Consider the following 24,695-nt stretch of genomic DNA (forward strand, 5'->3'; position numbering starts at 1 on the left):
ATTTGGACATTTGAAACTGTAGCAATTGAGTTATTTGTATTTACTATGTGGTTAACCCTGGGGAATAGAGAGGAAAAGACAGGGACCCCATCTGAGTCCAATAATTCAAATGCTAAGCCTATCTGGAAACACCCTCACAGATACACCCAGAAAAAAATGTGTAATCTGGGTGCCCTGTTGGCCAGTCAAGTTCACATTAAAATTAATCATCACATAGACCTGTCATAGTTGTCATCATAATCATCACCACCACCACCAGCAGCATCACCGGCATCACCAGCATCATCACCAGCATCACCACCATCATCACCATCACCACCACCATCACCATCACCACCACCATCATCACCATCACCACCATCATCATCATCATCATCATCGTCATCATCATCATCATTATCTATGCTTAACTCAACTCTGTCCTTCTTTCTACACTTTTAAAACTGCTGGAGGGAAGCTCACCAGAGGATACTATATTATTTTACAGACCTGAAGGAGAGAAACAGGTCTATGTGAGTAGGGAATAGAAAATGGCCTATTCATAAATGTTTACTTTTCTTGACAACCCTAATTATTTGTTTAAACTAACATCTTCTTCATTCTTCTGGAGTCCTCAGTACTTCAGCAAATAACAATGTGCTTGAATTTCCATAAGCACATTTAGACATTACACCTTTGAGGCTCAGACAATATTTTTATACGCTGATAGCTATAATCAAAGCATGGGGATTATTTAAGCTAACAAGTGATGATCCGTCATAATAGAAATGCAAACAGAACTTTAATTCATCATTTTGCTAATGGTTCTTCCCTGGTACATTCATCAGCCTCCACTCCATCTTTTGCCCTAATAAATATGCTGTATTGTTTTATGACCTCTCTTCCGAGTGTTAATGTAAGGAGAGAGTTATTACAGACTGTATTACACAGACGCAAGATAGAAAGAAGGACTTGCTGGAGATTATGTTTTCCTATCACTGTATAAGTCTTCTAGCTGGATTAATGCCAGTTCTTTCTCCCATTCTCAGCCCAAATCCCTTCCTCTGGCACTCTCAATTTCCTTTTATGTTCAGAATGAATCCCATGTTCATATGTTTATGCCCTGAATTAGCAAACCAGCATTCTCTTCCAAATGAGTGCCCTTAATGTCAACATAAGAGAAATGAGACAAAATGGCAAGGCAAGATCCTTTACTTAAACCACTTTGTAGCCAAGATGCAAACTAAAACCGTAAGCTTAGTCTGCACAGTAATCACATAAGCATAGATATTGTCCAGGAGTGACATTTACCCTGAAGCATAGTGAATTTAGGCTAAGACCTGCTTTAATGTTTTGATTTTTCTTTCTCTGCCATCTGATATTGTTGTATGCGTGAATGTATTAGTCAGCTCAGGCTGCCATAACAAAGTACCCCAGACTTAAACCACAAACATTTATTGTCTTATAGTTCTGGAGACTAAAAGTCTGAGTTTAAGGTGCTGGCAGGGTTGGTTTCTTCTGAAGCTTCTCTCCTTGGCTTGTACATTGCCATCTTCACATGGTCCTTCCTCTGCACTTCTCTGTGTCTTAATCTCCTTATATGCACGAGGGTCCACCCATTTTCCTCATTTTAAATTAATTACCTCTTTAAAGACCCTTTCTCCAAATACAGTAACATTCTAAGGTACAGGTGGTTAGAACTTCAACATAGGAATGTTGAGGGGGACACAGTTCAGACCATAACAATGCAGCTGGTGCTTATTTACCCAGAGGAACACAAAGTTTGGGGACATTTTTTCAAAAATTTCTTTTATTGAAGTATAGCTGATTTACAATGTTGTGTTAATTTCTGCTGTACAGCAAAGTGATTCAGTTATACGTATATATATTCTTATAGTCTTTTCCATTATGGTGTATCACAGGATATTGAATATAGTTCCCTGTGCTATATAGTAGGACCTTGTTGTTTATCCACCCTATATATAATAGTTTGCATCTGCTCATCCCAAACTCCCAATCCATCCCTTCCCCACCCAGGTTGGGGAGATTTCTGAAAGGACAGGAGAATTACATAAGCGATGTAGCATAATCTGATAATTAGAAACTTCGTTGTACCTATGAAGTGAATGCTTATGGCTGTCATGGTCTTAGAAATAAAGGTAGCTTTCATAGAGATAAATTTGACATAGATTTATAGAATTCCTAGCTGGCTAATGCAGGAAATAGATTAGAGTTACGTACCCAGAATTTTAGAATTTCGGAGATTTAGGATCTCCTGTATATCCTTTCTTCAGCAGCACCTCCTACTGGTGGCTGTTAAGTACTGTCAACCTAGAGCAAGTGAGGGGGAAGAGCCGAGTTCTGGGAGCTGCCTCTATGCGATGCCATCTTTCGATACCGGGAGCTCACTAGCGGTGGTTCTCAGAAGCAGGCAGTATCCCAGGTCCCTGATACCGTGGACTCTGTGCAAGGGAGCAGAGGTGAGCAGGAAAAGTAAAGGCAACAGAGAAAGCAAAGTAAAGAATAGGGCCTACAGTCCTCTGCGTTTTGGAATGCTGCCCACCACTTCATTGGCTCAGCCAGCATCTCTACAAATTATCCAGTTCCATCTGATGGGGCATTTTTCTTTCCTAACCTCCAGAGAAAAATAAGTATTTTTTTGGTAGAACCATAGGTGGAATTCACTCTTCAGAAATTGATATTAGCAATATCTCAGCCAGGTTGCTACTATTCAACAAAGTAAAGAACCCTTGAGTGACGGCTCCCACGTCTGGGCTGTGGTTTGGGGGGAAGGCAGGGAGGGCTGTTGTCACCTTGCATCTCAGCATGCGCCTAGCACACAGTAGGTGTTCATGACACATCTGTTGAACTGACCTTTTTTTTTTTTTTTTTTTCGCGGTACGCGGGCCTCTCACTGCCGTGGCCTCCCCCAGTTGAGGAGCACAGGCTCCGGACGCGCAGGCTCAGCGGCCATGGCTCACGCATGGGCCCAGCCGCTCCGTGGCATGTGGGATCTTCCCGGACCGATGCACGAACCCGTGTCCCCTGCTTCAGCAGGCGGACTCAACCACTGCGCCACCAGGGAAGCCCTGAACTGACCTTTTTGAACTGCACTTCGGTTTACCCAGTAATGATGGGTGGAAGAAAATGTCGCTCCCATTTGGTGGTGAGAGTAGATGCCGGCGAGAGTCTTAGACTAAATGCAGGGGCTGCTGTGAAGCAGGCTGTCCTTCACCCCCTGTCCCCTTGGCCCCCGCCCCCGCCCCGCCGTTGCCTTCTCCTTCCCACCACAAAATGTTTTTACGGGGATTAAATAGGCTAATTGGAGGCAGAGACAGTAACCCAACCAGAATCCCACCACACTACAATCGCGTTTGCCTCTCTGAGCTGGACTCATGCAAATGTGACCTCCTACAAACAGAGGTCGAATTATAAAGGACTGGGCTCATGGAATCCTCAATTTCTGGGTTTCCATGTGGGGGAGAAATCAGAGCTGGTCACATTCCCAGTGTGTGCGTTTTCACACTGAATCCCACTGGCTGCACAGCACAGCCACGGGAGAGCGATGAGAAGGAGAGAGGTCAGGGTTCAAACGAAGTCGCTGGAGTTCTGCCTTGAGATTGTTTGCCTTTGTTGAATTTTAAATATTCAGACTCTCGTGCCCGGGTCGACGAAGAGTGACTTTCAACTGTAGGAGGTGAAAACAGCGTCACAGAGAGAGCGGAAAAACAATGCATCCATTTACGGGCCAAGTTGCCCTCCCCTCCCCCAGGCGGGCACAGTCAAGCTGTAACCAGTGGCTCCGGGGAAAGATGTTCTTCCCCGTCTTTTTAAGGGAATGACAAATACCATTTACTAAAGAAAAAAAAAAAGGAGCTGGTGTCCTTACCACAAAATAACAATGTTGTAGCTCACCCAAACCGTAGGCTCCGCGTTTTATAAACCCAGCACACTGCCTTACTCAGCGTTGAGTTATTATGTTCCTTGCAGAGAGCACCAACTCAATGTATTAATGATTCATGCCTGCCTTGGCAGGACATAATGTATACTAATCACAGGGAACCTGGGTGCAAGAGCACTTGAAATGCATTTGTCCCGTTAATAGTTTGACTGAATCTGATATTTCATTGGGTCACCGACCTTTTCATTGTAGGTAATGCAGAGAGGAAAATGTAGGGCTGACACCCTAGTGAATCAACAGAGGGCTTTCTGGTTACCAAGCAACCTCTCCTTAAGCTTTACCTCCACGTCATTCTGCCAAGACTTCTGCTTCTCTCAGCTGATGAACTTAAGTGTGGTTCTGCGAGCGCATGTGTGTGTGTGTGTGTGTGTGTGTGTGTGTGTGTGTGTGTGTCTTTGGGGGGAGGGGAATACCGCAAGCACAGACTAGCTCATTTAGGCTGCTTTTTTATAGGTATTAGGCAGTAAGCTCCCATAATAAACAACCACGCCAGAGCTAATACTCAATAAACAGTATGGTTTATAAGCAATTAGGGACCCAAATCTCAAAATGAGACAGTTCAGCAGAATGAGAGCATCTACCTTAACAATGCTTAGTGAGATATGTGGCTTGTTAAAAGTGTCATCATTCTCCTTTAAGAAGCAATGAACAGCTTGGTGTATTTAGGTCTGCCAAGCATGGAGTTTCTTAATCAAGTGTGAGCACAATCAAAGAGCCACTTCTCAGCTTTACGTAGCCAACCTCTGTTTACCCAGAAAGCATGGTGGAAAATAAAAGGATGGATTGATGTTCTCTCCTGTTTGTTTATCAACCTGGGAGTCCGTGGAAGACATCAAGATGAGTCAGACCAATGCATTTTGTCAGGTTTTCAAAGAAAGCCTGCTACTCTATTTTGCCAATGTCTTTGTATTTCTTAGTAACTTTGTAGGTTAAAAAAAAAAAAAAAACGCTGTTTTCCAGCTCCTTCTTTAAATTGCAGTAGGTGATTGGAAAGACAACACGCATTTGCTGTGTCTTGTCTTTTAGGACAATAAACACAAGTGCGTGGCCCTCATTCTCTGCAGCTGGGATTGTTTTGAGGTATTTTGAGATATTTCCCAAGAGAGTTCAAAACTCAGCTACAGATGTCCTTGACCCACTGCCTTGGAGCCTAATGAAGCATATTTTTAAATGCACTATTAAATGATGTAAGCTTTCGATGCCAGGCAGAGGTGTGGGGAAACTGGGCAGAGATAGATGTGTTTCCTTGCTGGGACTCCCCATCCAAGATGGATTTATAGTCATTTCCTTTTAAGGCACCATGAAACGAGCACATCACAGATCAATGCTGGCCTTCAAAAATCACATATTGACTTTCTTATCCAAAAATCGAACAATTTTTTTAAACTAAGGAAATGTACAAGAGAGGAAGAAAGGTATAATGTGCGCTTAGGTCGTTGGTCACGTCAGATTAACACCGAATGAGAGACTCGGTTCACCTTTCTCCTGTTCTCACCAGCTTTAGCCGTTTCTGAATGTCGCTCTAGGAAGCTCTCTGCTGAAATTCTGCCGTTTTAGGACTTGACCCCTTTCTATCCAGTTGAATATGAGGGTAGTAAAACATAAAATGTGTTCATACCTGTCAGCTTTAGAGACTCTGATTTCACCTGTAAAATTATCACATTGAAAGGATCATCTTTGGTGTTCTCTCTCTGGCGATTGCTAAATCACTGAACTCTGAAAAATTTTCGTAAGTTATATGTAGGTTTAAGGTAGAGAAATCAATATCAGGAAAAGCAATAAATAAGAAAAAAAAAGAGGTCTAGGAACTTTGACAGGCAAGTGTAAATATGCAGACTGAAAACCAAACTTCAAATGAAACTAGTTTTAGAAAAACTTCCAAGCAAAACTTTTGGGACATTAAGTTAATTCTCATAGCCAGGATGAATGATAAATGAATTCTCATTTATCAAGTATAGGCTGGGGAAATTCTGTTTCCCTCCAGTGGGGTATTTAAGAGGCCACTATACCAACATGACATCAACCTCCACCTGGAAAAGTACCATTAGTCCCGAGCCCATGAGTGTGTGTGTGTTTTATTCATATCACCAGCGTTTTCTGTTCTGTTGCACGTTCCCCTTCCCAGACCTTATTCTCTGGGGTTGTTCTAATGGACAACTTTCCTGTACCCACTTCCTAATTCTGAACATGGAAGATGAGGAATGTCTCATCTTCTGTGATGAGAAGCCCTCAACTCATCACACCAACTGTGAAGGAGCATCCCTTAGCGTCCAGAGAGAAGAAGACACTCGTAGAATCTTAAGGACGTATTCAGCAATGTAATATTTCCTCTTCCTTCAGCAGAGTTTAGAGTTTGAAGAAACCCCTGGTACTCTCTGGAACTCTGCCCGTAGAATGGACCGCCCCATTCGCATCCTTTTTACAGCTCCTTGTGAATGTGGCCATTTATACAAAATTCCCCAGTTAAAAATGAATTCCTCTGTCAGTGAGTTATGTCAAGGCTATGTGGGAGGGGGGGGGTCCATTAAGCCCTAGTCAGCTACTAGCTGTAACTGAGCAGAGCCAGTTTTCCCCAGTATATGGAGCTGGTGGATTCTGAGCGATTATTATGAGTGGTGGAGAGAGAGATGGTTCTCCTCGATCGAGGAGGGAATGAGGTTAAATGCACAACACGTAAAAGAAGCAAGGACTTGAAAACAGAGAGGGGGCCATGCCGAACGCAGTGCACTCGCCAAACACGTCTCTCTAGAGTTCGTGTGCTGGCCAGCTCCCCGCTTCCAGAAAAGACAAGTGAAGTTAGGATGTGTTCTCTCCTCCCTAACTTTCCTTCCCTTATAACTAGTTTGGTCACAGCAGGTGCTGATGGCAAGTTTGATCGAAGGAGCGGCACGGTAAATATTGACTGTGGCAAAGAGGAAGTCAACATTTACCTCAAGGGACGATAAAGCCTCATATTCACTGAAACGTGAAGTTGATATTTTGAAGAAGGTGTCAGATGCATCTTAAGTTCGCTGAAGTAGAAGTAGCTGGAAATAGTTCTTTAACGGGTAGGTTTCCTTAGCTTGGCTGTTTTCCATTTATATTCCTGGTTTAAAGAGTAGAGGAATGGAGAGATGGGGGAGATGGCATTGTGACTTTTTTATTTTTGGAAAGACAAAGAGACTCGCTATTACGCATCAGAAACAGCTCTGTCTTTTCATTTTAATTTTTGAATTAAAAAAAAAATCATGGACTGGGACTTCGCCTTCCATGTGATGAACAGAGAACACGTGGGAGAAGCAGGAGGGACTCGCTGGGAATGGATTTGTGTCTGCGACAGAACTTTTCAGAGCTCAGGCAGCCGGAGCCCATTTTATTCTCACCAGCAGTGATGTTCATTGATTTTCCATCCACCTCCTTTAAGGGTAGCTATCCTTGCCCTGATTAATTATAAAGCCATTGAATAAAAAGCAATATCAAAAACAGTTTGTTAAAAAGGAAACTTCCTTGCAGTCCACAGTTTCATATAAATGGCATAGCGGCGCTCTTTTGGAGAAAAGGATTCTTCAGATCCTCATGGACTTCAGCTCTGAAGCACCGACAGTTGCTGATTTGGGGCCCAGCTCTGCCCAGGGCTGTTTCAGGACCAGGGACGCAGCACAGACCGCAGCTGCGGTAGATGACCATTGCCCACATTGCCCAGACAGCGCTCCAGGCTCTCTGTGAAGCCATCTCTTCTTCTTAAAATCATTTCCTTTGTGGCCAGTGGTGTCCTTGGCAGTCGGCAAAACCTCCTACTTCACAGTCACTGATAATGCTTTAAAAGCAAGAATAAATGCTGGAGAGGGTGTGGAGAGAAGGGAACCCTCCTACACTATTGGTAGGAATGTAAATTGGTGCAGCCACTGTGGAGAAGAGTATGGACATTCCTTAAAAAAACTAAAAATAGAGCTACCATATGATCCTGTAATCCCACTCCTGGGCATATATCCAGAGAAAACCATAATTTGGAAAGATACATGCACCCCAATGTTCATTGCAGCACTATTCACGATAGCCAAGACATGGACACAACCTAAATGTCCATCAGCGGATGAATGGATAAAGAAGATGTGGTACATGTATAAAATGGAATATTACTCAGCCATAAAAAAGAACAAAATAATGCCGTTTGCAGCAACATGGGTGCAACTACAGATTATCATACTAAGCACAGTAAGTTAGACAGAGAAAGACAAATATTATTTGATATCACTTATATGTGGAATCTAAAAAAGATACAAATGAACTTATTATAAAACAGAAACAGACTTTGAAAACAAACCTATGGTGACCAAAGGGGAAAGGTGTGGTTGAGGGATATTAGGAGTTTGGGATTAACTTATACACACTACTATATATAAAAGATAATCAACAAGGAACTACCTACCATAGAGCACAGGGAACTCTTCTCAATATTCTGTAATAACCTATATGGGAAAAGAATCTGAAAAAGAATGGATATGTGTATATGTCTAACTGTATCACTTTGCTGTACACCAGAACTAACACAACACTGTAAATCAACTATACTCCAATATAAAATAAAAATTAAATGAAAAAATAAAAAATTAAATGAAAAAATAAATAAAACTAAAAAGCAAGCATCAGCCTGTGACAAATTCATATTCGGTAGGAGTGAGTGACAGCTCATTTCTCCCCGAGAACAGGTTTTGCTGGAGGAGAGGTAAGCTGGGGCGGGGGGGGGGGGGTTGGGGGTGGGGGGTGGGCATTGCTTTGGGCACTTACAGTAAGGCTGGAAAAGGTTCCTAGAGGCAAAGTTCAGGGGACCGAATTTCTGGAAGTGCCAAGACCAGCTTCACTGAGAGTCATTGCAAACAGGTTCTGAGCAATGATTGTGCTTCAGACTCTGGTTAACGACTTCACATGGGTTATCATGCCCATTTCACAGATGGGGGAATGGAGGCAGAGGAAGTGCATACCTTGCCCAGAGTAACAAGGCTCATGCTTGTAGCTCAGCTGTGTCTCAGTTGCTCCCTGGGGAAGGTGGAACAATTCAGATCTCATTTCATTCTTGTTGACCCACATGGGGTGCAGCCCTGTGCTGAGGACTTGAGTACAAGTGGACAGACAGACAGGCTTCACAATTCAGGAGAGCTGGTGTCACACGGTTGGTTCCCAATTTGCCTGTTTTCTTCCTTCTTTTCCTCCCTGTCTCCTTCTGCCTTCGTGCTCTCAACTCTCCATGTTGGGGAGGGATCCGGACCACTTCTCTCTGGGTTTTTGTTCACGTCAGATTTGAGTCCAACCTTTGTGCTTTCTTCTAAGCTTGGGGGACTTTGGATTTATCCTCGGGTGGCAAAAGCTAGAGGGAGAAGTCTAGAATTGGCCCCAGCTCCTGGTACCCTTCCTGGAAATGCCGCACCAACAGGGGGCTTCATTTGTATCTTGGAGTTGGGAAGCTCTAGGCGGGGCGTGCCCTAGGACAGGCATGGGAAGAATGTTGCGAGGGCAATAGCATCGAATAGGACTCATTCAACAAACAAAACCTCTCCGCCTGCTGCCGGGGAGTCAGAATTTGCAGTTCCAGGAGCGGTCTCCTGAGATTTCCTCTCCACTTATTTACTTCTCGAGTAAGACTTCCCTCCTTGTGCCCTTGCAGGGGGGAGGGTGGCCCCACCCTTCTGTAATGATTTATAAGGGCAAGCAGTCTGGGTGATTCCAGAGGCTTCTACCAGTTTCGTGCATACCAAAGGGAAAACCCATACTCTCAGACTTTCAAATGCAGGAGGAGAAAGCTAGTGCCAGGAGAGCATCAGTGCACAATTTTCTTCCCTGTTTGCAGAGCTGCTAAAGACACAGATGATCCCAGAGGAAAATTCTCTGTTAAGAATCCTGCAGCACACATCTCGCTGACAAGAGTGTGATGTCCCAATCACCGTTTGAAAACTGGGGCAAATTGAAAGGCCCTTGTTAGGACCGTCACGACTGAGTCTCTTCCCCTTGTTTCTTGTTCCCGGGACACTTGTGACTCTGGTTTGCTGACCTGCTGGGCACAAGGTTTTATGCTTAGCATGTAAAACATGCAAAACATTCCTACAGATATTATGCCTGTTTGATGCGTAAAAAGAAAACAGATAGAAAAACTTAAAAATTAAGTTGCAACCCAAATGCACATCAAGGGATGAGTGAATATACAAAACGTGGCAAATGTATGCAACGGAATATTACTGAGTCTTAAAAGAGAAGGGAATTCCCTTCTAATTATGGCAGTGCTTCTGAGACCCAGTCTGTGAGCTTATTTACTGACTTAAGCTCTCCATCAAAGGAGCTCGGGGGCCTGAATTCAGAAGAACTGGGGCATGTGTATCTCCTCCTATAAAGGCCCTCCCTTCCTTTTTAACAACCCTTGCCCATTTTCTGATGGGAAAGCCAAGCAATTAGGAGTTGAGCTGTTCTCCGTTCTCTAGGCCAATAGTTGACATTATATTAATTTTCGTAAGCAGCAGACCTGTTTATTTCCAGTCTGTTTTGTCCCTTGACATTTATTTTTTCTAATATGCATTTTATTTTTTTGTTCTTGGCATTTTTCCTGAATCTGAGTTCCTCCTGGCCCGTAGACTTTGGACACGACTCTGAGAAGTTGGTTCTTCCGGTGAATTCTTCGTGTAGTGGTTATGTGTGAGCTAATAACCCTTCCTTTACCTCCTGAGCAGTGATGCTCTTGGGAAGTTAGGTGGAGATGGTTAAACTCCAGGCTTGGTAAAGCGAGTGTGTGATGTTGTTCTGGTAGTTGAGGTCTCTCTGGCATTACTGATCCGTGTCTCTGGCTGGTGTTTGAGTCTAGATATGGGGAGCACTTCCCCAGGTCCAGAGAGCTGTAAGTTTGGCTTGATCACCACATACTGACCAATGAAGTCCTTGTCTGGGAACCCTGAGGGACCTGATGGTAGCCATGATAATGCAGTAAAGAGTCTTCGTGTGAACTGGGGACAGATTAAAAGTATCAGGCTATAAGCCATAGAGCATTTTAGAAAGTAACTACAGCACCATTACGAAGAAAGATGGACATGATGGTGGGTGATAAATTCTAATCAACTGATCGTCACCCAGCCCTTGGTGAAACTCCCCAAACAGGAACACTGTTATAGGTCAGGAAATAAATATGCTGTGACGTTTAGTTGACACCAAAATCTATGGAGGAAAAACAAATAAGCAAACAAACAAATATTAGCTCCAGCAGAGGGACAGATGTGGAAACAGAGAAATCCTAGGAAGACTTATTGTTTGACCCAGCGGTTGGCTGTCTGCACAGAAACTCTACCTGATGGGCTGGGAATGGGCCCAGACATTTATTCAGAAGGCAGCACCGCCAAGTAATCTGTATCATGGAATTAATTTTCATTCTAATAGTAAAATTCTCCTGCTTGAGCTCTTAACTGAGCCTATAATGTTATAATGAATCTATTGCAAATTCTCTTGGGTCTAAATAAATTAATAATATTATGATAGACACAACATGGCCTAATTGCAGAAGAGAATCTATTTGTGTACTATTTTGAAACTAAATTTCATTTTCATCCAGGTAATGCATGGACATCGTCGAAGGGATCGAATATCTGTAGTTCTGAAAGGCTCATGTTGAAAAATGGCTTGTGGGAGGGTGCACGAGAGGCAGACCAGGAGCCCAGGATCCGAGCGCAAGGGCTTTCATTGGCAGGTGGTTCCAGGTAGGGAACTGGGGAGAGGCGGGGAAGGAAGCCAGTCCCAGGAGGGAGCGTTAGTGAACAGGGCGATGCTGTGTGTGCAGCTGGAGCTTAACCTCACTGGGTAGCCCCGGGGGATGATGTGGACCCACCCAAAGGAAGGAGTTGGAATGTTCCTCTTCCAGTCCCCATCCATCGTTTGTCTGAAGGTCCGCGGGGAGGAGGTGGGCGGGTGTCACAACCTTGGCAATTCTGTCCCGCCCCAATGCAGGCTGAGCGCAGCCAGAGAGAGCCCTTAGGTGAAGAGCCCAGGGACTTGCAGAATTAAAGCACCAGCACATGCAGGAGAAGGGAGGTTGGGAGGTGGGGGGCACGTGGGCGGGCGCTGGGACACAGCTCTGCCCTGCGCTCATCTTCCTCCAGCACAAGCCCCCACCAGGGGAAGCCCCTCTCAAGGTTTGAGTTTTTCTGCTGTTTGCCTCTATATTCCAAGTTACATACTTACACTACCACTCATTAATTTATGACTTTAAATATGATCTATTGACTTTTTAAAATAACATTTGAGGCTTTAGTTCTCTTGTACCACCGGCAGCCCGACTTTCCTTCATCCACTCCTACCTTCTCAGGAATGAAATATATATATATATATTTATACACATGTCAAATTTTGGTTGTCAGTCAATTAACTAACACTATGTAAGGATTTTCACAAGTGAGTCAAGCAGAATAATTTGATTACATTTCCTATCTTCACCACTTTTTTGTTTTTCTTGGAATTATTGCCTCATTTTTCCATTTGCTTAGGTTTTTTTATGTACTTATCACTAACTCTTTCCAGATGCTCTAACACATCCGTCAAACGCCTACTAATAATCTTTCCAAACGCGCAAACACAGTTCCGAACACTCCATCAGCTCCATTCTGCTGTCCACGCCTTCCACCTGCCCCACCGAGGCAAGCTCCCCATCCTGGTCCAGTTTGCGTTTGAAGCCTGGACAGAGCTGAATCCCTGGGACTTTCCTGTGCTGTCATCCTGGGGTCCTGTTTCCTCCGTCCCGTGCTTTTCTCTTTCTTTACTCAGTCCCTCATTGAGATGGGCTATGTCCTTGCTGAGAAAGGTCCTAAAAGGTGATGGTGATGGTGATGATGGTGATTGTGACAGTGATGATGATAACAAGGGACAGGTGTGTTCCCTGCACGCCTGCCGAGAACAGTTTCCGCCTGGCTGCAGGTGTCTGGGAGCAAAATGCCCCAAGCTGGAGTCCTAAAGTTCAGGGCGGAGTTTTCACTTAATCCTTTCATTTTCAGTCTAATACTGCTGTCTGCTCTGCCTAGTGCCCCCCAAGTCCAGAGCACCTTCAAATGAATATATTCAGACAGTGACCCTCTTGTCTCCTGCTGGGGAGAGAGGAGGGGCGGTCCCCCGGCTGCAGGGGTGAGGTGAGCAGTACTGAGGGTGCGTCCAAGGGCACCAGGTGCAGACCCTGAAACAGGTCTTACTCTTTTCAGCGTGTGCTTAACACCCAGCTTCCCAGTTAGAACACTCCGTCTCAACAGTCCTGTAAGGAGAAGTGTGTCACCTCTCATAAATGTCTCCAGTTTGCAGGCACTTACCTGTCTGCTCTGTCAATCCCTGTACCCCCTCCTGTCTGCTGTGTCTTCCGAAAAATGTATCGCTATTTCTTGTTCCCCGTGACACCTATTTACAATCTCCTTTTCCTTCAAATGAAAGCCATTGTCATTTCTTTCCTCCCACTTGAGTCAGGGTAGGTTGGGCAAAGAGGAAAACACGTGTGACCAGTCCTGTGTGTTCAAACATACTCTTCTGATACCGCTAGGAAGGGTCTGGATCAGGGACCATTGCCCTGTTATCGGTTGGCTGCAACCGTGGAGAAGTAGACGGTGGAGCAAGAGTTCTTTTGAGCTAATGAATCAGAAAGAAAAAGATATCACTTCTTTTTTAGGACAGTTTAATAAGAAGATAGAAATAGAGCTGCTGGAATGTGATGTCAGCTCTGCACCGTACGCCCCATAGCTTGCCTGGAATTGCTGAGAAATGGGGCTGCAGGGGCAAGGGCTTCCACTCAGGACACCAGGCGGCAGCTCCACGGAGCGTCTAGGGGAGGGCAGTGTGCCCGTCTGCTCTACTATCTGCCCACTCTTCTCAAGCACATGCGATTTCTGCTGCATCGCATCAGCCAGTGGACGTGATTTGGCCTGAGCTTGCTTTTACCTTGTATCTTGCAAACGTCGTATCGTGGAGGTTCAGACCTGATTCAATTTCACCTTGATTTTTTTAAAGCAGGATTTTCTGCTTTGATCTACTATATAATACTTACAATTGTTGCCCTGATCCTAAGCATACAACTCAGTGAGGTTTTTTTTGTTTTTTGTCTTTTGTTTTGCAGTACGCGGGCCTCTCACTGCTGTGGCCTCTCCCGCTGCGGAGCACAGGCTCCGGATGCGCAGGCTCAGCGGCCATGGCTCATGGGCCCAGCCGCTCCGCGGCATGTGGGATCCTCCCAGACCGGGGCACGAACGCATGTCCCCTGCATCGGCAGACGGACCCTCAACCACTCCGCCACCAGGGAAGCCCCCTCAGTGAGTTTTGACCAGTACTTATACCCATATGACTGATACCCTGTCCAAGAATATTTCTTCATCTGTTTAATACTCTTACTGAGAAAGGGGCCTGCTCCCCTCAACCTTGAGACTTGAATCTGAACATTGAAGTATTTCATACAGTCGGAAAAGCTGAAAATAGAAAGGTCAAGCGTGCTTGAAGACTCGCATTTGTGAATCTGCGTTTTTCAAGTACTCTTGGGAAAACGCAAGCTTCAGATATATCTAGTCCTCCCTTCTAACGACGTACACCAAAATATTGTCCCCGAGTCTTGCTCGCGTATGGAAACCTCATCAGAGCAGTTTCTAGGTACGCATTTTAGAAATAGGACTCCTAGAGTCACGTATCAATGGGACTATAAAAAGTGCAGCTACCCCGCAACAGTACTCTGCATTTTAGCAAGACATATATCATTCCACGCTTCTTCTCATCTCCAATCTGGAGTCTCTGACATTTCACTGATTTGCTATTTTTGTTCTATCTACAGGTGTTGTCATTTTACCTTAGAGACGTCTCCTGGAGTCCCGTGTTTATTCTCATCACCTCGTCCTTCATCACATCTCAGATGGGTCAGTGCAATAATCTACTGTCCAGACTCCCACTTAAACGTGTACTTCTGCAGATCTAATTTTTGTGAAATGCCTGATATCCCACAAAAAAATCCCCAGCTTCTCCCCCAGTTTTTCACACTTCAGTAATTGCAATGCCAAACTTTTAGTCATTCAGGATAAAAACTTTGAAATCATGTGAGATTCCCCATTCTTTTGACATCCAACCTATCAATAAATGCGGTCACCTCTCCTTTATCAATAGTTGCTCTCAGAATCCAGCAACTTCTCACTTCCCTGCTAACAGCCCCTTCGTCCCAGCACCTGCCGGTGCCTGGTCTGTCACCGCATTCTGCCCGGATGCCCTCAGTCTGCACCTGCTCTCTTGCTGTCTCTGCTCCACACAGCTAGAAGCAGCTGGAGGCTGGAAGTGTCCTTCTAAAATGTCACTTTGGTGTTTTCAACCCTCCAGGAACTTCCCGTCTCAGGTAGAAGCCAGGTCCTTGCAATGGTCTCACAACCCTTTGATCCTTCATGATCGCCCCCCCCCACCCCAGCTCTGGCCACTCTGTCCATCTCACTAATCTTCCTGAATAAAGGAGCCACCTTGCCAAAGTTTTATGCCTTTTCCAAGTTCCTCAAAACATTAAAAATAAAATTACCATATGATCCATCAATCGCACTCTGGGAAACAGACAAAAGAATGGAAAATGGGATCTCAAAGTGATGTTTGTATACCTGTTCATAGCAGCATTTATTCACAATAGCCAAGAGGTGGAAATCATCTAAATGTCCATTGATGCAGGAATGGGTAAAGAAAATGTGGTCTATACATACAAAGGAGCATTATTCAGTCTGAAAAAAAGAAGGAAATCCTGTCATAGGCAGCAGTAAGCATGAACCTCAAGGACATTATGTTAAATGAAATAAGCCAGACACAAAAGGACAAATACTGTCTAATTCCACTTATGTTCATAGAGACAGAAAGGAGGATGGTGGTTGCCAGGGGCCGTGGGGAGGGGAGAGGGGGGCTGTTCAGTGGATACGGAGTTCCACTTTTGCAAGATGAAAAGTTCTGGAGATCTATTGCACAAAAAGACGCATATAGTTCTCGCTACTGTACTATACATTTAAAAATGGTCAAGATGATCATCAAAAAATCTACAAACAATAAATGCTGGAGAGGGTGTGGAGAAGAGGGAACCCTCTTGCGCTGTTGGTGGGAATGTAAATTGATACAGCCACTATGAAGAACAGTATGGAGGTTCCTTAAAAAACTACAAATAGAACTACCATACGACCCAGCAATCCCACCACTGGGCATATACCCTGAGAAAACCATAATTCAAAAAGAGTCATGTACCAAAATGTTCACTGCAGCTCTATTTACAATAGCCAGGACATGGAAGCAACCTAAGTGTCCATCGATAGATGAATGGATAAAGAAGATGTGGCACATATATACAATGGAATATTACTCAGCCATAAAAAGAAACGAAACTAAGTTATTTGTAGTGAGGTGGATGGACCTAGAGTCTGTCACACAGAGTGAAGTAAGTCAGAAAGAGAAAAACAAATACCGTATGCTAACACATATATATGGAATCTAAAAAAAAAGAAAAGTGATTATGAAGAACCTAGGGGCAGGACAGGAATAAAAACGCAGACGTAGAGAATGGACTTGAGGAAATGGGGAGGGGGAAGGGTAAGCTGGGACGAAGTGAGAGAGTGGCATGGATATATATACGCTACCAAATGTAAAATAGATAGCTAGTGGGAAGCAGCTGCATAGCACGGAGAGATCAGCTCGGTGCTTTGTGACCACCTAGAGGGGTGGGACAGGGAGGGTGAGAGGGAGATGCAAGAGGGAAGAGATATGGGGATATATGTATATGTATAACTGATTCACTTTTTTATACAGCAGAAACTAACACACCATTGTAAAGCAATTATACTCCAATAAAGATGTTAAAAAAAATGGTCAAGATGGGAAATTGTGCATTATGTGGGGTTTTTTTTTAAACCATGATTATAAAAATGTCTGCTTGTTTTTATTCCCCAGTATTATTTATCCTTCCAGTGTCAGCTCCAGGGTCACCTGTGTTTCTAGATCAGTCTCACCTGCCAGCTTCTTTCTCTTTGCAGAACTCTCCCTACACATATTTCCTGGACATCCTGTGCAGCACTTAATTTTGCAGCAATAGTTTCACGTATATAGATGACTTTCCCTGGGGTCAACCTCAGCTTTACTAGGGCAGAATCATTGTGCCCTGTGCTTTTTGGGATCTGAGCAATGTATACACTAATGGGACAACATTGTGTTTACATACACATATTTTAAAATTAATTTTTATTGGAGAATATTTGATTTACAATGTTGTATATAAAAATCCTTGATGGATTGAATCCAGTCAGTGGTGGTTATCCTTTGTGATCTGCAGAGAGAATAAATTTCCAACCATCCTTGATGCTACGTTGTAGCGTTCTAGCCTGTGGTTAGCTGTGTTTAATATTTCATCGGTCCATAATTTTAGTAGCAAGTTGTTATGGAAACAAACCTTTGTTTTCCTCTCCTGTCCATCTGAGTTCCCTTTGCACTTGCTATTATTATTTTTTTTTATCCTTACAAATATTAAGACACTTCTGCAGGAACACCTGTGTAGAAATCAACCGCTTGAACTTTAGGTAATTTTTGTCTTTAACAAAATTAAATGATGTTTTCCTTAACTCTCACTGTTCTTCCAGTTGACAATCCGATTCTGAACGACATAATGCCTCAGGAAAGAGGTACTGACATTTTCCGGACCAAGACCCCTTAATAATTCATTACCACGAAATATCCCAGTGTTGTTAAATTGAAAAATCAGAACACTTAGCGATATGATCATAGCTAAATCCTCAGTGGAATGAATCATTTATTATTTTGTGCCACTTCGAGAGAAAGAAGAAATGGCCCAAAGTCACAGCATGGGTATAGGTCTAGTTAATATTTTTACTGCACATGCATTAAAAACCAATATTTATTCCTCAGAAAAAATAGGATAATGTAAGAGCTGACTAGCCAATACTGAGGAAAATGATGTGTCTTTTGGCAGAGGCAAAGCAACCGTAAGTGACAAACTCCATGTGGTTTGGAAGGTGGTGCATGAAGGTTTCTTATGCATGTTTATTTTGCTCACAGAGGTCACCACCCCTTTGTAAGTTTTATTGGATACTTTACATTACCTAAAGGATAGAAACTTTCATTCAGATAATGGCGGAAAACACTACACCAGCAATCCAGAAGTCCAGTGAACACAAATAGAGAACATGTTTCAATATTTGGGTCTCATTTTCAATTTATAAACTAACTTTGGGGTTTATATTTTTATGTAGTGTGACTTGGGTTAGCATGCATCATCCCAGGAGGACTTTAGGGTTTTCACTGTGGTTTTGTTTGGCCTTAGGGTTTTAAATCTCTGGTTCTGGCCACCATCACCTTTATAGATTAGATCACGACACATCCTGAAGAGGCCAAGATCACAGACTCAGCAATGAAGAGGCCATAGAAATGCTGATGAACAACTAAAGCAATAGATGAGAGACGGAACTTCCTGTGTAAGTAACTGTTGGTGACTGGGGATAAGGCAGTAGGTATATTAATGAGAAAGTTCTGTTAATTGCATTTGGGATTTAAGAGAATGGAAACATCCGTTGGGGAGCTGTTTACTGTGGTAGGAGCTGTGGGTGGACAGCAAATGAGGATCAGGGGCCTCCAAGCCTGAGTCTCCCATGTGCGTGTTCGTGGAGTGAATTCATTGGCAGGCTCTGCACATCTATATTCCTTCTGTCAGCTCCATATTTCTTCTGGCTGAGAGTTCAGCTTACCAGAAATGTCATGAGACCTACAAGATAAATGCTCAGAAAAGTTCCCAGAAGGAGAAACAGAGTGCATCGATCTCCAGGATGCTCCGCTTTTAACAGTTATCGCTATTATGATGCACCGAGAGTAACCAGCCAAATCTCCCCCATCCTGTGGGCATCCGCCAGCTGTCCCCACCCGCCTTCCAAGACTAAGCCTCCTTCAATGAGCTGCAGCCCTCTTCCTGCCTGAGTGATGCTACGTTGATGGGATCCAGTAAACAAAGAGAAGAAAAAAATCTCAATGTACGACCCCCATAGAGAGAGAAGACGGTTTAAAAAAACAAGAAAAAATATATATCTTAAAACTCTGTGTTGTAGATAAAAATGCTGCCAATCAGAGCAGGATGATTGCAAGAAAGCAAGGTGGGTGTGGTTGGCATTTGCTGATCATAGCTGGTTTATGGAATTTCCACAGGTGGCCTGAGCAGCTGGAGAGAGCTGTTTCCACCTAGCTGGGACCCTGGCCCTCTTGTTGACCGCTGGTTCTCCCTGGTCCAGTCACTTAGGTCCTAGAACTAGGTCCCTGTTTCTAAGTGTGAATAATAATACCCACATCATGGTGTGTGTGTGTGTGTTGTTTTTGAAATGCCTTTTGAGTGGAAATGGGGAAGCTGGTGGAGACTGATGGATCAGGCATTCTTGTAGAAATATTGTATAAACATGGGTAAATGTCAGCCAGATTTGTTCCAGCACGTGAGAAACTTACAGCTCTCAAAAAGTATCCACCCTGCTCGATATGAGCTGCTGATCATTTAATGATAAAATTGATCATTCAGTGTTTTATAGCTATGAGACAACCTTGAGCTCTGTATTATTTTGCCTTGACCAGCTTTCATTATGCGAAATTATTTTAATTTGCTGTGCTCTCACGCGCACCAGGTACCGTAATGGGTCCTGAGCCCACGTTGCCTAAAGAGATGGAGTTGTTCCTCTCAAGGTGGCAGATAAGGAAATAGATTCACTGTGTTCTATTTCATCCTCCTTACAAAAAAACACACGTATGAAAAATATTTGCTCAAGGTCTATTGTTTTATTTTTAACTTTGGTTATAGTCCTTAGATTTGAAAAAAATTTATTAACATTAAATTTCAGAAGTTTGTAATGATAACCGATAAGAGCAAATATATATATAAGCTTCTTTCCTCACTTATTTGGTTACATCACTTGATTATTTCTCTGGAAGGGGGATTTCCTTTCTATCCCTAAGGGCTTCTTTTTCTTAATTTGTTCTGAGAGATGCTTATTCTATGGTGTCTCTTAAATCTAAAAGAGATTGAAGTGGCACTCAAATTCCCAGTCCTTTGAGGAATTTCATTTTTCCATCTTCTAGTCAACAATAGAATTCGTATTTTCCGCACAATTACTACCTCTGCTCTCCTCTGGTACCCTTGATTTCCTCCTTAATTGTTTTTCCTTTGTTCATTACGTCTTCAGTTTACCAAACTCTACTGCTTTTCACAGGGCCTCTGTTCTGTCTCTGTCCCTTCCGGTCATTGTCTCAGAAGTTCTCCTCATGCATTTATTCACCGATGGCGGGCACCTGGTCGTGACCTTGGATTCCTCTTCGAATCCTTGATTCACTCCATTTGATAGCAGAGTAAACTCAGTCCCAAAGCCCTCAGGGAACACATAGGGTCTTAATGCAGATTAAATTAAACAATATTTGTGAAGCAACCAGCATAGTGCCTGGTAATTCGGTGTCCAATAGATATTTGTCCTTAAAATCATCTTATATAACATGTTTTTGTGCAGCCAACTTTCAGTATCAAATAGGCCAAACAAGTCAACTTGGAAACGACACCCAGGAGCATTTACTTGTTCATGGGCATCTCTGAACTGCGAGAAGGGTCCATAATCAATGAGGGAGCGATTTTGGCCTTTGTCTTCTTCGGTTCCCAGACTGGCTCTGTCAATAGCTTTGTGACTTTGAGAAAGTTCCCGAAATCTCTCTGTGCCTCAATTTCCCTCTCTGTGGGTTCTGAGAGTACCTGCTTTATAGGGTTCCTGTGAAGATTCCATGGGACGATTGACATACAGCACTTTGCAAAGTGACTGACCCGTTCAATGTCCAATATCACCATCTAACAAGCAGGGTGCTGGCAATCTGGCTGAAAACTTTGGTTCCTAGTGAGTTTTGGTTTTTTACCATATGCAAATCAACTTTCCCCCCCAAGGAAATAGAAGAACGCAAGAAAATGTGCCTATCATTAAAACCATAATAACTACTAGTAAGTACTTAGTTCAAATCAATCAAAATATTTATAAAATGTCTCCAAAATGCAAGTGATAGGTTTCCGGAAAAGTAAGAGTGCATTCGTCAATAGCCCTGCCAGTAAGCTGTTTCCCATGTAATTGGGGAAATGAACCAAGTAGATGAAAACAGAAGAAACTGCTCCAAGTACAATAGGAGGAGGGCTAAATTGTTGGCCTTATTATGCTGTATTACCCTGTAAATGCAGAATAAAGTCTCCTGGATAAAAGTGTTTTACTATATAGAGTTTCCTGTTGTTGTTTTTTTTTCTCTTTCTCTCGGTGTGTTTTTCCAAGTGATCATTTGAGGACAAGTTGACAGCCTTCTCCAAGAATCTCAAAGTTATGATACTTTATACAGGCTGAGGGGCAAGCGATATACTGGTACAGTGGGGTTTTTTTTAACTTTTTATTATGAAAATGTTCAAACGTACACCCAATAGAATAGTAATTATTAATTAGGAGTTTTTTAATATTGAGAGGTGTGACTCATTTGTGGGTCATGAAATCAATTCAGTGCGTCGATATCAGTGTTAAAAAAGAGTATAACAATCATCTCATTCGTACATATGTCGGGATACATCTTATCATGCAAGGGGGTCCCTAGAGCCACATGATGCAAATATATCACAGGCCTTATGGGGGAAACATACTTGCAGAAGAGTAGCAGGATGTTCTCTGAATTCCTCATTCTCGACTCTCCATGGTACAGGCCAGGCAGGAATGGTCAGTACACACCCGTGCAACAAAAACCGTGCTCCAAGGAGAGGAGAGAGCCCCACACCCAAGCAGTGTCACCAGGGCACACCTAATTTCCTTAAATAATAAGAACTATCTTAAGAAATCCCCAGGTCCGGGAATAACACTGGAGAGTGCAGACAAGGGCCTGGGACCAGCCTTACTTGGCAGGAATGCCTAAGGCTGTTTCTCTGCAGATCAGTCCCAGCTACATACGGAAAGACATGAGTTCCCAGGATCGTCCAAAGTTGCTTCTCATTATATCTCTAAAAAATAAGTATATTTTCTTGGAGAACCACAATTCCATTATTACACCTAACAAGAACACTAATTCTTGGTATTATCATCTTTGGTATCATCTAATGCCCAGTCTGTCATCTAATCAAATTTCCCCCAATGAGGAGCTTTGTTTTTAAATTGAAGTACAGTTGATTTACAATATTGTGTTAGTTTCTGGTGTACGCAATGAGGAGTTTTTTAAACTGAGAGGCGTGACTCATCTGGGGGGACATGAAACCAGTTCAGTGCATCACTATCAGGCTTAAAAAAGACAGAGAGTATAAAATATCAGAGTGCATCACAAATATTAAGAGTATTTCTTGCAAAAATATTGTTCAGTTATACGTAAGTGGGCTAGGCTTGAGAAACACCATTTTAGGGAACTTTTATGCTAGTCTCCCTGTCCTTTTCTGCATCCTGTCTTGATGACTAATGCCTTACTTAAATTTTTAGCACAACAAAAGGATACTGACCTTTACCCTAAGGCACTTGATACTGGGTATTCTAAAAAAAAGTGAGTTATTCCTTTATTAGATTAACAGCTGATAAAGTAGTAAAGAGGATGCGTCAACAGACCCAAGGATGATAAGTGGTTTTTGTTTTTGTTTTCTATATTGGCATATGGCTGATTTACAATGTTGTGTTAGTTTCAGGTGTACAGCCACGTGAATCTGTTACACATATACATACATCCACTCTTTTTTTTTAGGTGCTTTTCCCACATAGGCCATTACATAGTATTGAGTAGCGTTCCCTGTGCTCTACAGCAGGTTCTTATTAGTTATCTATTTTATATATAGTAGTGTGTGTATGTCAATCCCAGTCTTCCAATTTATCCCTCCTTCTCTTATCCCCTGGTAACCATAAGTTTGTTTTCTATATCCATGACTCTACTTCTGTTTTGTAAATAAGTCCATTTGTATCATTTTTTTAGATTCCTCCACATATAAGCAATATCATATGATATTTGTCTTTCTCTGTCTGACTTACTGCACTTAGTATGATAATCTCTAGGTCCATCCATGTTGCTGCAAATGGCATTATTTTGTTCTTTTTTATGGCTGAGTAATATTCCATTGTATGTATGTATCACATCTTCTTTATCCATTCCTCTGTTGATGGACAGTTAGGTTGCTTCCATGTCTTAGCAACTGTAAATAGTGCTGCAATGAACATCAGGGTGCATGTATATTTTTGAACTATGGTTTCCTTTGGGTGTATACCCAGGAGTGGGATTGCTGGGTCATATTGCAGTTCTATTTTTACTTTTTTAAGGAACCTTCATACTGTTCTCCATAGTGGCTGCACCAATTTATATTCCCACCAACAATGTAGGAGGGTTCCCTTTTCTCCACAAGGATGGTGCGCTTTGGGTCAATTTTGAAGAATTATGACATTGTTAATGAGCCATCTTCTTCTGTTTCTTTAAACCTGGAAGATAACCTAAAGTACTGTTGGGAAAAGTCCAGGGTGCAAACATTCAAGTTGACTGTCTTATCAAGGACAAGATGGAAGGTGAAACCTTCAGGTCAGATATTCAATGTCCACCCTAATTTTGGATTCTCATGAATCATGAGATCTCAGAGTAGTTCCATACCCAGAAAGAATCCAAGTTAAGTTCACCGTGGGACTTAAACATCAATGATGTCAAGAAATTGCCTTGCTGAGTAGTTTATTCTGGAATCCAAAAATGGGCTCAACTCACTGCATCAGTGTCCTGGGGCTGCCTTAACAAAGTACCGCAAATGGGGTGGCTTAACACAAAGAAATGTATACTTTCACAGCTTGGAGGTCAGATGTCCAACATCAAGGTGTCTGTAGGGCTGTGCTCCGGTGGAACACTCTGGGGAAGCATCCTTCCTTGCTTCTTCCTGCTCTGGTGGCCTTGGGCATTCCCTCTACAGTGGCCTTCTTCCCTGTGCGTGTGCCTCTGTCTCCTTTTCTTATAAGGACATCAGTCATTGGATTTAAGCCCAGCCTAATCCATGTGAGTTCATCTTGATCCCTAACCAGTTACATCTGCAAAGACACTGTTTCCAAATAAGCTCACATTCTGAGGTTCTGGGTGGATATGAATTTTGAGGGGACACTATTCAACCCACTATAGTCACAGATGGAAAATTCTAGGTGATACTAAAGGCTTTGAATGTTGATTCTGTGATTGTCTCCAATGACCACTCTGGGCTGTCTCACCAATGGAAAAACCTGATTTCATTAGCCTGGGACAGGCCTACACTTCAGTATGTTTCAAGCACTCCAGATGATTCTAATGCATTGAGAATCATTGGGTTATATGGTTTTTTGGGGGGGCCTTTCAGTAGAGTTTGGGGATCTATGGTCTTTTCCTGCATGTTATTACTAAGAGTTGAGAATCTCCCTGCATTTCTAAATTCTTAGACTTTCGTAAAGTAAAACATTTTCAGTCTCTTTCACTCATCTCTCCATCTGCAGGTGACATGGGAAAACAGATTCAGAAGCCAGTTATAACACCCAAAAATCGTTAAGTGACGAAAAATCAAAATAACGGTGGAAGAATAGTTAATTTATTTTCAGGCTTGCTTTCACTATGAAAAGGTTGTCAGACTGAAATGCATTCATAAAACAACACTCAAATTCTCATTTATGTCTTTTTGACAAGTTGTTAATACTGTGGCATTTATGAAACAGCAGGGACTATGTTGGGGTGACAACTTTCTCCTCTTCTGAACGTGGAAAGATCTTGAAGT

Source organism: Globicephala melas, chromosome 2 (genome assembly GCF_963455315.2).
Source record: "Globicephala melas chromosome 2, mGloMel1.2, whole genome shotgun sequence".
Taxonomy (NCBI): Eukaryota; Metazoa; Chordata; class Mammalia; order Artiodactyla; family Delphinidae; genus Globicephala; species Globicephala melas.